Raw genomic sequence first — 15,680 nt, 5'->3', positions numbered from 1 at the left:
AATATTAATATTCATTAGTTCCATTCAATTTATTCATTCACAATCCAACGGTATAACGTATGCTCCCCGACTAATAGTAATGTCTCTCTATCTTAGACTACGGTGGCCATGGTTCCCACATCCTAAAGCGGCCCCCAGTCTAGGATCTTTAGTGGTCCACCTTACTTATCGCATATTCCGCGACACCCTAGGGCTTGCGCGAGGTAAAAATAAGCGCTGTCGGCAGAGATAATAAATAGATACTTACGTCAAAAATAAATGTTTCATTTTCCCCCTGTTCTGAATTGCCATAGCTGTTTAGGGATTGCAATACCGGTATTCAATTATTTATCGATACCGAAATACCGGTTTCAAAAATCCAAAATACCGATATTTCGGTATTAAGAAAGCATACACGTTTATGTTTTTTGAAAATGAATGTAATGTTATTTTTTCATAACTAACTACTACATTATTGTATGTTAAGTTTAGTGTATAAGAATAATGCTGCCAAAACGCGAATATATTGACTGAAACAAACAAAAGTTAAATAATATAATAAAACAAAATCCCTCAAATATACGTCCAATGATTGTCGCGATGAATTAACATATTTCAAAAAAAATATTCATGACAATTTTCCAATAATTTTAGTAGGAAAGTATCAAAATATTAGCACTTGTTGTAACAATTACAAAGGTGTAATTGTTACAATAAGTGCTATGTTTTAACAGCACCTCTCTTGGATATGATAAATCTAAGAGCGAGATAGTCAGTTTTGGCTGTTTAGACGGCTAACTTAGTGTAATTGTTACAATAAGTTTTAATATTTCGATACTTTCATACCCTAGTTAGCTGCCGTAGCGGACCTAAAGCAGCCTCGTGTATAGAATAGATGCACTGGACAGATAGTATTTGTAAAAATTAACAGTTTTCAAATAGTATGATATATATATATTTATGAAGATCAACATAATAAATGTAGGTAGGTTCTTCAGGTTGCTATAAAATAGTGTTGTCAATAGATTTTAATAGCTATATTTATTGATAGGTACTTTTTTTGATATCATATGAAAGGAAAAAGGACGTATTCCACAGAAATCAAATTTTACAGGAGACACAAAAACTTTTTGTTATGGTTTTCGGTCAAAGTTAAAATACAAAATAGACAACATTAAAGGGCATGCTAATTAATAATTTAGTTTTAATATTTTTAATCTGATTTTAATTATTGAGTTAATTGAAGATAAACCAAAAAAAAGATGGTTAAGTAGTTTTTCCTACTTCTCTTCCTTCTTTTTTTAAAGTTATAAGCTAAATTTAGATAATACATCGGCATTTGCGTTGACAACGTTATTAGGTATCCAATAAAACCTATTTTGAAAAACTGAGGGTTACGTTTGTTTTCCTTTCCATCATGTCCATGTGTTTTGATGAATATCGGTATTAATACAGGTATTAAATAATAAATACCGGTATTGATAATATATTCATTCGGTTCTGCAATCCCTAGTTATGTTTATCGCTGTTCTGTTTTGTCACCGTTCTGTTTCTTCGTGTTATGTTTCTTCATGGAACTTTACTTAGTAGCCATAAACGTAAACGCAACTCCGTTTTTATGTACTACCGAATTTTCAACAACAATCAACGGTCACCATACGTCTCGACTGGCGCACTCGTACATTATTTCGGCTATCTACATTATATCTACAACATAGTCTGTCAGTAGCGCACCCAGGGGGGGGGCAGGGGGCCTTGGCCCCCCCCAAAATATGAAAATAATCAGAATGATTTTACACATGGAAATCGAAAGCCAATAAACTATACCTTGGGCTTAGACAAACAACACGGCAAAAAATGATTTGTAATTCTCCAGCACCCTTTTTAGTAAAATTTCTTAGATTTTAATTTCTAACACAAAAATTTCGAAACACTGATGTCAGGTTTTTTTAGAAACCCGTTCCCTAATGAAATTCTCGGTGTCCACCCGAATTCTGGAGTGGTATAGGTGATGGCTGGGGAGGGTTGACAGGGCTCTAGCCTGGGGGCCCGGTCTGTGGGGGGCCGGCGTGTCGGGTTGACCAGATAAGTGAGATAAACACACATCATAAATTATCTTTAATAGTAAAAAAAGTCGCCTGCGGCTCTATTACACTTCATGACTATGACATTTTAGATTATATAATTGTCCAATATATTTTCAGATTATTATGTGTCGATACTCGACAGCTCCATTATTAAAGTAGATGTATTGAAAATCGCCAATAATTCACTGTATAAGTACCCTCAATTTGAACTAAAACACAATTTGAAAAACGTTAATGTAATAACTTTAATCTAAGCGGTGGATAGGGGGCCCGTCAAATACCCTAGCCCAGTGGTCGGCAAACTCATTAGTCAATAGAGCCAAATATCAACAGTACAACGATTGAGATTTCTTTTGAGAGCCAAATTTCTTAAACTGAAATTATATGCGTAGGTGGTAACTAGGTACACTGCTAATTTACTTAATAAACTTTAGTTAAAGTTTTAAGTCCTAATTAAATTATAGGTATGTACACTGAATAAAACTGAATATCATACGTAATAATGATCTTATTTATTAATAAAAATTAAATTGTAAGTCAGGTATCCATAAAATTGAATCATGACAATGACTGACAAACTCAATGTGAATAATGGCCTTGCATCTCCTTGTAATGTTTGGGTAAGTCAGGTTCGTATGTTGTTGATTTAATTTTAAGCACGATTCCAGGTTCTCATCAATAAATCGATTTCTCAATTTGCTCTTGATTTCCTCTCTTGGCAATCTTTTTACTAACCACAAAACTTGCAATATTAACATTGTTGAAAGATTTTATTCAGTACCTAATTAAATACAGAACTTTATTTTCTCTTCTCCCCAGCTGCTTTCTTCCTTGCATCATCGACAGAATATTTAGCGCAAAATTATGAGTTTTTAGTTGTAGTATCTCAAATTTGAATGCGCTAATTTTTCCCGTCACATAAATAAAGGTCGGTAAGCCATTTAAGTTTTGAATAAACGCGAAGTCTCAGTCTATTCAACATTACATTTACGGTTATCCTCCTCCATTTTCTTTGCTCCTTCTTTGTAGCCATGTCAAATATGGCAGAGAGCATTTGCGGCAGAGCCGCACTCAAGGGGCCAAAGAAGCCGCAGTTTGCCGACCACTGCCCTAGCCTGAAGGCCCGTTGCAGGATGTGGGGGCCATGGTATAGGTACACCGAGTGCAATAGACAAAAGACCGATAAACGAGATATTAGGCTGTATTGTATTGAGTAGGTTGTGTATAATTTAAAAGCAATAATACTTTTTTTGTCCATTTTCTATTAATATGTTGAAACCTCAATATAAAAAACCCAAAAATCTGCGATAAACATTCGGCGAAAAGAATGACTACACCCACTACGGTGGTGGTGTAAATCAAAAGAACACTTTTTTCGATGGAATTCGGCATACATATTGTAGCTCTCTTGACCAGTGTTCCCCAAACTTTCGACATCTGTGTACCCCTTCTATAATTTTCGTAACACTGAGTACTCCTCGTCAAAGAAAAATGCATATAGGTACTTTAATAACAATCAAAATATATTCCTTTTGTAGTACATAAACAAAATAATAATAAACGAAAAATAAAATTCATTCATAATAAAATATAAATAAAAGTTATATTATAAAAAATAACATTCATTATAAACCATGAGAAGAATGAAATTATTTATGTTGAAACGACAGATCATCATAATTTGGTTCCCTGGTTATTAATTTTAATCTGAGATGCTGTTCCACACCCAAAGGTTGTTCCTTTCTTCGACTTAATGTCTACAAATGTTGAAAAATCAACTTCACATAGATATTATGAAGTTGATAAAGGCAATGTATTTCAGGAATTTCTCTGTTAAAACTGGATACACATGTTGCATTTGCAACCTAAATGATGTTTAAGTACACTCCTTATATTTATTTTGCAAGAATCCGTCTGAAGCAATAATTCCAACAATTGCTCTTCTTCCGCATGCGATAAACCTTCTAGCATGGATGTTGTATTAATGCTTGTTGCACCAGGCGTATCCATAACCCGGTGCAGCGTGTACCCCCACCAAACTCTTTCCGTACCCCAGGGGGTATGCGTACCACACTTTGGGAAACACTGCTCTAGACCAAGCGGGTAGCACAGCCAATATTATTTAAGTAATGTTTAAGCATACTAGGTACACATGTCCAGCATGGTCGTGTTTCACTTCCAATCCGCCAGTCGCTGATGACACGCTCAACGGTTACCGCCACTATGCCTCCAATTTAATAAAAACTAGGAGAAACTGTACAAATGTATCGCCGTGTATTGTGAAATTATGTAAAAATATTTATATGGAGAAGAAAAAGAGCCTATGAGACTAATTTCCATTCTCCTCCTTCGGCCCCCCCCCAATAATAAATCCTGGGTGCGCCACTGTAGTCTGTATTAAGCCCACTCTGCCTAGTGCCCACTAGTCACCGATGAACGGCAATACATTCGCTCAGTTCAGTTCGTTTGGTTAACGGCAACACCCCAGTCAGAGCCACCGACTGTTCGTGTACGCGTTTATATTATTAGTATCAATTCCCGTAAATTATTAATCGAACCCGCAGTCGCTCTGTTGATATATGAATCGATTTCTCGCTAGTGTAAATAATATTACTTAACATAATATTGGACTTTGTAGTATACAGACTGGTTGCAGTCTTTCTGTGATAACTACTTAAAATATCATTGTGTGTTACCGGCTATACTAAGATAAATTATTGTGATATATGCACATCATCTTATTCCGCCCACCGCAGTTAATAATATATTAAGGTATGTATTTCTTTTGACAGTTTAGTTTTAGAAATATACCCAGTGAATAAAATATATATTTTATAATATATATTGGAAAAACTGCAGCGATTGCTTGATAAAGATTTGTCTATATTTACATTGGACTGCTATAAGTATTATGGATTCGAAGATCATTGAACGATTACGCGAATCTAAGAAATGTAGGAAATCAGTAACTAGTTTGTTTTTTTTTAAATATATGTAGCTATTCAATAATCATATACTTACACGACTTTAGAGTGTAGCATACGTTATTGAACATACCTAAATACACATCAATAGTAGAAAAAAATATTTTGCAAATTCGATCCTAATTATGCATGCTACCGCTTCAATGATACCTAATAATATGGTATGGTATATTAATCATTGAATACAACATAATTAGGACTGTCCTAAAACCCGCAATATCGTATGTATACGTGAACTAGAGACAGAAAAGAGTGAAATAAGCTGTGAAGTAACTGTCGACCAGTTCCCTTATACGTAAGAAACTTCAAGTTCAGTAGGTACGTCTACACATATATTATATTCTATGACAATTTGAAATCAAGAGGCCAGTCTGATATTTACTAGATGGGACTTAAAAGTTGTGAATGAAATTTTAAAAAAAACCTACAATGTTACATGTGTATATTTTATCATCTGTGATCAATGATCATAAATAGTGTTGTACCCACATATCGATTCTTTGAGCAATCGTTATCTACTCTCAGTTCAACATATTCCTATTTTCTGATCTTTGATCCCTTTATAAGGTTTGGGTTTAGAAAATTTGTTTTAATGATTTAATATTATTAATTTATGTGTATACCTACTAGTATTTGTCATTGATAGCTGCTGGCCTACAAATAATACACAGTATGTAAATCCATACGTGATTATCATTTTTGCTTCAGTGTGGGGCACATTATTGTGGGATTTATTATTACTAATGATTGTTGGCTACTCAGTCAACACATTAGATACCCACATGTGTTATATATAATTAATTATAATATTCCTACAAGAATTATAACATCAGGATGTTTTAACAACTTTCATATCCGAAGTTCGTTAAATCGAGGTTCTACTGTATCGACATTTTAGTTCACAAAATAATCGAAGTATAAAAAAACCCTGAAAACATTATTTTTATTGTATTTTAATACTCGTTTTAATACATATTATTTTTGTGTTTATTGGTGATTTACATTATATATATATATGATATTACACATACTAACTTTTTACAAGGGTGCTTCTAAAACTCTTAGCACCACTGACCTCTACGTGTACCTAAAACCATCACTGTTTGAGAGTAGTTTTTATGGAAATGCTATAATTCTCAGTAGACGGTAGGTATCAGTGTTGCCATCTTTTCAAAGTGGAATTATAGTACAGAGCTTCCAAAATTATAGTATTTGGGGAAAAAATATAGTACGCGTTGTCATCTGTTGAAAATGTATAGGTTTTTTGTTTCTCATAAAAAAAATAACGGATAATTTGAGAAACTCCGAGACCACTTTTTACTTAGGTACCTCTTGCCATCCAAAATGCTTACCGAAGATTTCAAGAAATTTCATTTTAAACCAAAGTCAAGGGATTTTTTTACGTTTTTCGAGCAATTTTTTTCCAAGTTCTCCAAATCTTTTTATATTGCGAAATTATTGTACTTTGCACCAATTTATCGAACGGAAATATCGAAATGTTAGTACTTTTTACATATTTTTTCCGATATTCAAAATTATAGTATTTTGGGCGTACTATACCTCTTTTATATCGTACATAGTACGCAGACCAAAATTATAGTACAAATACTATAATTATAGTACGGTTGGCAACACTGGTAGGTATGTGTGTTAGTAAATAGGATACCTAGCTGAAAATAAATAACAAAATAGTTAAGTAGAACGTATTGAATTAACAAACAATTTGAAACTAAAAATTGAAAGGAACTACTTTTTAAATTGGCAAAATTTAGAGAGGCACTAAGTCTAGGGATGTCACTAACTCTTAAATTCATCATGGTAACCTTTTATTGTAGTAGACATTATTACTTTTCTAATCGATCATATTTCATGTTTAATATCATTATTATAATTTAACGGTTGCACCTGTGAATAAAAACTATAACTAATTTGACAGCAAACTTTCTGCACTGCAGAGAACTGAAAGTTTTAAAATACAATTATTTCATTCACACAGATAAAGAATAATAGTTTGTTGCTGAAAGGCAACATCATGCAATTAAGTTTATTAAATCATTTATATATTATGAAGTATAAATATAATGAGCTTCTGTTTTATTACTGTGGTATTGCAATAAAGCACTGGCTAATTAATTAAAAGTTATTTTTTATACAATATGCCGATTGGGAAAGTGTTTTTTGCACAAAGCAAATGCACAAGATTGACGTTGCTAGGTACTCTTACCATATGAATAGTATGACATTGAAATATTGCAAATCCTTTCAACGCGCTCCAATTACTTTACAATTAATAAATTAAATGCGGCAAAAATTAATTTTAATTAATTTCCGGTACCTATGATTAATCAGTGACGTCCGTATGGAAAGTCATTTTTATTTACGATGTTTTCTTTGCTCGTATTCTTATTTGTCCGGTGGTTCGTTGTCCGGTACAAATCTTGCAATCGATTTTTAACTAACTTCCCGACTAGCTAGACATTTGAGACTTTCAGAATATGTCAGAACACGATGCCAATGCACTTTTAATACTTTTAGCCATCTTTAAGTAGAATTGAATTCATTTTCAGTTAATTCTGTTTTGTATGAAAATTTATTTCGACACCATTATTGGTTGCTAGGGGTCTGGGGTCCTAGCAACTAAATTACTATTATTACTATGGTTACTATTATTATTTATATCAAGTAAATTTTTTTTGATCGTTTAAGCTAGTCAAGTCAAGTTTATACGATTCAACAGAATATTTAAGAACGTTGTATATAAAAACTTCTTTTTATCTTGTAATTGTTTTTAGTTTCAAATTGTCTGCAAATTTGGTGGGCGCCTACCTAATTAGGTATATACTTACAGAATTATTTTATTATTTATTTTCAGCTATCTTAAACAGACAAAATATACTCACAGCAAAAATCTTAAATTTACTTCTCTTGGTCGTACACTCATGGCTGAGGACCGTGACCACTTTTTAATTTTTCCATCCTTCTCGATCTCCCGCTTCTCTCATGGCAGAATGAATGGTGAATGAATGAATAAATTTACTTACACACCACGAAACATATTCTCAAAGAATGGTAGTTTTAAGTACGTGGATGCCTTTGGCGCTGACAGTTTTGGTGTCACGGTGAAGTGTGATACGGCGAACTGCATACGTACAAGTTTCCAGACGCGAATATATACAAACCAAAAAAATAGTAAAATGTGTTACACCTGTCAAAACTAATTAAGTAATAATAATATCTATGTATCTATTAAGTATGAGATTCCCTGAAATTTTACAAAATATGTTAAAGATTCTTCAGTTCAATAAAGTTTCAGAACCACTATCATAAACCTTGCATGATCTCTTTGTTTATATAATGAAAAATATATTAAAATGAAATAACTTCATATCAGTTACCCTGTATTGTTCTGCTATTATTGCAAAGTCACCATTACACGTTCAAGGTAATGACAATGACAATTTAGTAAGTTTTTTGTAATTACTACCCCTCTTCTACCGTATAATAAAAACAATTATCTCTTTAAATGAGTTTTGTATTTGTTTAAATACGAATAGCTCTCCAGCTGATATATCATCTGATTTCATATTATGTAACAAAAATGTAAACATTTTTACTTAACACGTTATGTTTATCTAGCTAAAACTAGATATGTACCTAGTAACTTGTCAGTTATCAGTAATTATTTGTTTACTGTTTACAAACTCTACTGAAATATGGAGAAAATACATCCTATTTTATTAATCTAGTCACGAATAATTTGATAAATAATAATATTTTGTGTATATTTTATAATACCTAATACAAATGAGACGTCGTGAAAATTTATATCGCGTAATGAGTATTAGGTAACTATTTTGTGTTTCTGTTTATAATATTTTGAAATAGTGGACGAGTTCGTATATTATCTGGGTTCAACCATTAGTGAAAAAGGCGGATGTGAAGCAGAGATAAGAAGTTGCACACAGATTGCAAAATTCGATGACACGTCATACTAATATATGGAAGAATCAGAGAATTTCAATTGCCATAAAAATGATGCTTGTGCAAACATTAATGTTCTCCATATATTTATACGGTGTCGACTCATGGACTCTGAAGGCAAGTGATGCCTTCGAGATGTGGTGTTGGCGCCAAATGATTCGTATTTCTTGGACAGAGTCCAGGACGAGCCGGTCAATCGTCAAACTGCTCTTGTCAATAAATGTTTGAGACGCACTATAACCTGGAGAGACTAATGGTTGTATATAGAATCTAGGGAAGGCGAGGCAGAAGAAGAACGTCGGCACGCTGGAGTGACCACCTGAAGAAGCTGATTGGGAACAGCATTCAATCTGTCCTGAGAGAAGTAGAGGAGTGTGAGTGAGAGGGGTGTAAAATCTTGGCCGCTCAAAAAACAAAAAGGTGGTCACAATCTTCAGCCATGAAGGAACGACCAAGAAGAGACATGTCTTTTTACTGAATACCCTACGTATCTATATAATATACTTATTTTTAGGATTTGCCACAGTCTCAACAAGGGAACACAGAATTAATGAGAACTGAAATACCTCACGGGTGTGGAATATCAGGCAACCGATTTCGTGTATGGAAGAATATGTGATAAACTTAAACACGTGTCAATAATACGTCATTCTAAGCGTGTTCTTCGTTCTGACAACTGTTCTCGGTTTATGCACTGACGCTCATTCAATATTTGTGAATTTGAAGGTTGCAACACACAGTATTGCTCGTCTATAATGTGTGCTTCATTTTCGTAGGACACTCACACATTCACAACCCTGCTTCAAAACGTAGTGTACATATTGGGGTATAGCCTATCTGAATTAGATAAATAATCTGTGATGTGATCTCAACAGACCGGTATCTATATACTATGATGATGATAATATATACCTAAATGAAGTTACTCAACAGTAGCTTTATAACCACACCAAATAATTTCCGTTCTACCTCTTGTTATTATATTACAGAAACCTAATATAAAATACGAATCGTAATGCTAATGACAAAATCGTCTATTTTAACCTTGTTATAAAATTGTTTTTTAATAGACCTCTTAAATTCTGTTATATTGAAAAAGTGAACATCCATTATTTTGTCATTGTTTGAGCTAGGTATTTAGACTGATGTCATGTCATCCAAAGGTCACTTTAAATCATTATACTCGTACCTACATATTGTATCTAAGTATTGATTTATTGAACTAAAGTCAATTATATAAGAATTTTAAATAAATAATATCCACAAAGTAAATATTTCACAATATCATAAGCGTAGTAAGCCCCTATCACGCTATCAGTAAAGTTAAACCATAGCCAATCTGTAACATAAAGCCAGGCAGAGAGTTTGGTGCCAAAACTCAGTGGTCAAGTGTAACCACTTTAGCCATCAAAATTTATTTAGATTATTTATTTTCATTATTGACTGTGTCTATTATTATTATTGTTATCTTATTATTTCTGTGCCATATTTTCCCTGCCTGCCACTACTCTAAATGGGGACACGTAGTCAGTGTTGCCAACTTTCGTTGACAAAAACATGCCAGAAGGATTATGAAAACAAGCTTTTTGGCGGGAAAAAACGTTAGATTTTATGAAAATAAAATTTCAATACCTCTTCTTGCCATCGAAAAAAGTGCAAAAAATCACACGACATTTTCCCAGAAACTCATTTCCAAAATTGACTAAAAATAATTAATTAATCTAACAACCTATGATAAGAGTAATAATTAGGTAATACCAGAGAGTGGAATCCCCGATAATAGTCAATCCGAAGCCACATGCCTAAGCACACTTAGCTTATTTTCGTGACATTTATAGCTGTTGAAGGCACAAAAAACGCTAATAAAAATGCCATAATCTGTATCCATTTTTTGCAAGCTAGCCTATCGAAAAATTCTAGATTTGACAAGAAAAATTCTAATTTGGCAACGCTGGACGTAGTGCTGATGTTAAGCCAGCCTATGAGATAAGCCAGGACGCTATTTTTCTTCCAGAGGCTCACTTACCAAAGGCGTTCCCCTGAATGATACGATGAACAAGTAAATATACCTATATCAGGCCAAAGTACGCCAACTTTCCGTTTTATTTCTTTAGTCTTTTTCGTCACCTCAATATTCGTAACTTTTTATTCCACATTTCGAAAGCTTTAAATTTTCTGAACCGAAAACATCACATCTTCCCATTCAGTCCCAGGTTTAGGTCGTAGCAGTGACGTTCCGAGACAAAATGCCGCCCCATGGCAGCGAAAAAAGGCCGCCCCATTTTTATACAGTATTTTTCATTATCCTTTCATGACTAAAATTTCTAAGAGATGTGTTGTATAGATACATTACCGACAAAATATATAATACATACTAAATTTAAATGTAAATTAAATTTTAATCTCTGCTTCAATAGAAATATTGTGAGTCCACGGTTTCAGATACTTTTAAAAATACACCTGGCAACTTCCAAAATTCGCGAGTGACTGGCAAAAGTATTTGGATGAATTTTAAATTAGGCAAGTATGTACCTCCCTATAATTTAAAAATCTGCACGTGTCATTGCTGGTCATCAAGAACGTGATATCCAACGACAACGGAAGTAAACTAGACATCGCGAACCCGACAAAAAATACACTCCTGTTAAACCTTGTTGGTATGCTAATTAATACATTTTGTTTCCAACCAGTGAGATGATTTTTTAATGGAAAGATATTTCCGTTATTACTAAGTTTAGGTAGCTATTTCTATATGTGCCTAATGATTCTCCTCGATTTGCCGCCCTTCGAGTAACTGCCGCCCCCAAGCGACGCTCAATCTGCCTACCCCCACGGGACGTCACTGGGTCATAGATTCATAATATATTCGTGAGTCATGTATAAGCAACTCTGACATTCACGACTCGGCATTTCGGTTCAATAGGACGGTCCCAATTATCATTCAAAGTGAAACCTAAGTGTACAATAGATTGTGCTCTCTCCGAGGTTCACGTCAGGTTCTGTCATCTATAACCTATATAGAGCATAGGAGACTGGCTTCTACTCATATATTTTATCTATTATTATTATTTCCTCACAGCGCCCTATTTTTATTCATGTAGCTTTAAATAAAATGTGATGGATTTGTTGTTTATTTTTTTCATTTTTGTCTGATGATTCAGTTATTTGAGATACCTACTTATCGTTTTTTCAGTTTCTCCGCCTTATTATTATCGAAAATACCGGTAGTTTAAATTAAAAAAACCGGTATTTCGGTATCGATTAAATACCCGGATCCCATTTTTTTAAAATAGCAGTATTGCAATACAATCCCTAAGTGCAAGAACGTAGTGGTCGCGCGGCGGCGTCTTGCGAAACTCAAACGTATAACCGTGTGTAAAATGTTTGTAGACAGTGTCTTTTTTGGGGCATAATACACACGGTTATACGTTTGAGTTCCGCAAGACGCCGCCGCGCTGCGCCCGCCAAATCACTACGGCCGAGCACTAAGCACGATTTCGTTGTTAACTCAGTAACGTCCCGTGGAGTTAGGCAGATTGAGCATCCCTTGGGGGCGGCAGTTGCTCGAAGGGCGGCAAATTGAGGAGAATCATTAAGTATATATACATATTGGTACCTAAATTTAGTAATAATGAAAATATATTTTTAATAAAACATTTAGCTCACTGGTTGGAAACAAAATGTATTAATTAATATAAAAGATTTAACAGGACTATAATTTTTTTTGTCGGGTTCACAATATCTAGTTTACTTCCGTTATCCATGTACGTCACGTCCTTGATCACCAACAATCATACGTGCAGACTTACCCACCTAATTAATTTATCCAAATAATCCAGTCACTCACGAGTTTTGAAAGTTGTCACGTGTATTTTTAAATGTATCTGAAACCGTTGAAGTAGGTATATCATTTTAATTAGTTTTAGTGGAACATATTTTGCTAGTAACGTGTCCATACAACACATTTCTTAGATATTGGAATCATGAAACGATGATAAAAAATACTGTACAAAAAGGGCGGCATTTTGGCTCTGCCTAGGGGCAGCAGTTTATCTAGTGACGTCACTGTGTTAGCTTGTACCTAGGTAGTACCTACTGAAAACGTTGTCTTCTGTAAGTACAACACAAATATATTATTGTACTTCTATGGCTTAGAGTTTATGGAGCCATATAGTTCAAATAAAATTATATTGATATAATGTCTCCCGGTAGCTAGACACAAATTATCCGTGACCTCTATCAGTTATTCATACTCCGTAGATAATGATAATGTTGTACCTGTGCACATGGATTGTTTTCCACGTTTCACTGCGAATGATTTCCGATTACAGTAATATTTTGTTATCTTATTTATGAAATCTCGAAAACAATATAACAGTGACTTTTCCACAGAGCTGCGGGAACCCTCACATTTTGTTTATTTATTAGTTTGTTTCCAGTGAGAAAAATCGTGTTCGGTTTTAATTTTGAAATGCCTCAGAAACATAATATATTTTAGATTTCCTAAACTTTTCCTGCGATGGAACGCTTCATAAATCCTGAAATTTTACGGAACGCCTTGTTTATTTTGCAGGGTAAGTAAATACTACATAAGTAATCAATATATTTAAAAAAAAAACAATATTTTTTTTTAAATCATGACACAATATAATAATTACAAGATAAAAAGAACTTTTTATATACAACGATTTTAATTTTCTGTTCAATTATTATGCTCAATATAGGTACTCAAACTTGTACTTGATATGAAGTAAATAAAAAACAAACAAACAAATATAGAATACTGAAATGTCATTTTGATTTCCATAGTAACGCCCGTATATATTAATAATTTAGTTGTTAGGACCACCCACTTAGTAACCAATAATAGTGGGATGGATTACGGATTTCTTCCGAAATAACTTTTCATACAAAATAGAATTAACTGAAAATGAATTCAATTCTGCTTAAAGATGGCTAAAAGTATTAAAAGAATGCATTGGCATCGTATTCTGATATATTCTAAAAGTTTCAAATGTCTAGCTAGTGGGGAAGTTAGTTGAAAACCGATTGCAAGATTTGTACATGATAAACAACCACCGGACAAGCAAGAATACGAGCTAATAAAATGTTGTAAAAATATTAGTGAATGAAGTTCTTAATTACTTCGATGATTTGGGTCCTTGAATTGCAAATCTTCTTGACATCAGGTACAGTATTAGAAAATTGAATTCTCATATGATCGTTGCTGCATAATAAGAAAATCCTGCTTCGTATAAATATATCGTAGTAAACGGAAGAAAAACAGTAATAGCTTGCTTTGGCACACTTGTATACTCTTCTGATAAATTCTCGGAATATAGTTTAAATAAGACAGCGGTGATTTTCTTTAACGCAAATAATGCAATCGATTCGGCAGAAGATTTAATAGGGGGGCTCGAAACTGTTGAAACCAGTCATAAAAAAATTATACCATAGCGTATATATATATCACAATTTGACTAGGTTTAAAATATTACCAAAACATAACAAAATCCCTGCAACTAACATGAAACGGGCCTATAACAGTATAACATTAGCTACCCCTCAAATAAACACGTACTTGTGCACAAAAAATAAACCATAAATATCATCATATATCAACACTTCCATCTTTATTAATAAATAATTTTAGTTATAGGTGTGATTCTATGAAAGAGATACATTTGTAGTTAGAATTTATGGTTTTTATTTTATTTTATATCGTACGGCCCTCAAAATCAGTCAGTGCATCGAGCCTCCTCGTCGCTAAGTCCGCCACTACTATTAAAGCAATGATTAACCGAGTGTTTCACGAACAAACATCTTTCTCTTTTAATAATTTGAAAGAAATTCGGTCTTACTGCTTTTTTCTTTTTCGTAAATAAGCTACTTTGTTATATTTTCCTTTGTCCTTGTATTAATCTGTCCTCCCCAAATGTAGTCTACACGCGCCGCTTGTCCGTTCCTCTTTTTAATACCTGAATTCCAAAAGTATAATTGAAATCTTCATACTCAAACGTTAATCAATAATACTGTCATTATATTGTGCCGTGTATCGAACATTTGCACCTGAAATAAAGGTAATAATCACCAACAAGTGTCCAAATCAACCAACAAAACACATATCACACACAAGCAACCTTCTGAAGATAAACATAATAGATGCTGGATCTCACACCAAGCAACACAAGATCAGCATCTATAATATTATGCTTAAACATTAATAGTGTTTTATATAGAATCATCGTAGCCTCCTGAGTCAGTATCAACTTAACCCTAATCGACAGTATATAATCAGATTATTAACAAATTATTATCCATAACGCAATCCAATATGTATTACTACCAAGTAAGTATCATATTGGGTTCCATAACAAGAAACACAGTTAAAATATAAAATAAGTGTTTACATGAAATTGATCTCGCCGTCCAATAACAACTTTTCTTCAAATTAAAAATGTTAGCATATCTACATAATATAGTAGATACCTAGCCTGGGGGGCCCGGACCCAGGAGGGGTCTGGCGTGGCGAGTCGACCAGATAAGTGTGATAAACACACATCACAAATAAAAAAAGTCTTCCGCGGCGGTATTTTCCATCAATAATGTTATTATTTAAAATTATGTGCTTGTACGATACAATTTTTAA

General features: G+C 33.6%; 1 protein-coding gene across 1 annotated transcript in view; it reads left to right on the top strand.

Annotated features, from left to right (window-relative positions):
- The first annotated feature begins 4,510 nt into the window (after window positions 1–4,510).
- The window catches only part of LOC147070819 (uncharacterized), a 53,011-nt gene continuing 41,841 nt past the window's right edge, over window positions 4,511–15,680 (top strand). Inside the window, exon 1 of the mRNA XM_085948719.1 lies at window positions 4,511–4,838. The gene's annotated coding sequence lies outside the window, so the exon portion shown is untranslated. The remainder of the gene's footprint in view (window positions 4,839–15,680) is intronic.

Source organism: Rhyacophila brunnea, unplaced genomic scaffold (genome assembly GCF_057557595.1).
Source record: "Rhyacophila brunnea isolate RB1 unplaced genomic scaffold, BYU_Rbru_1.0 scaffold_21, whole genome shotgun sequence".
Classification (NCBI taxonomy): Eukaryota; Metazoa; Arthropoda; class Insecta; order Trichoptera; family Rhyacophilidae; genus Rhyacophila; species Rhyacophila brunnea.
This window is presented reverse-complemented; position numbering and strand designations above follow the sequence as displayed.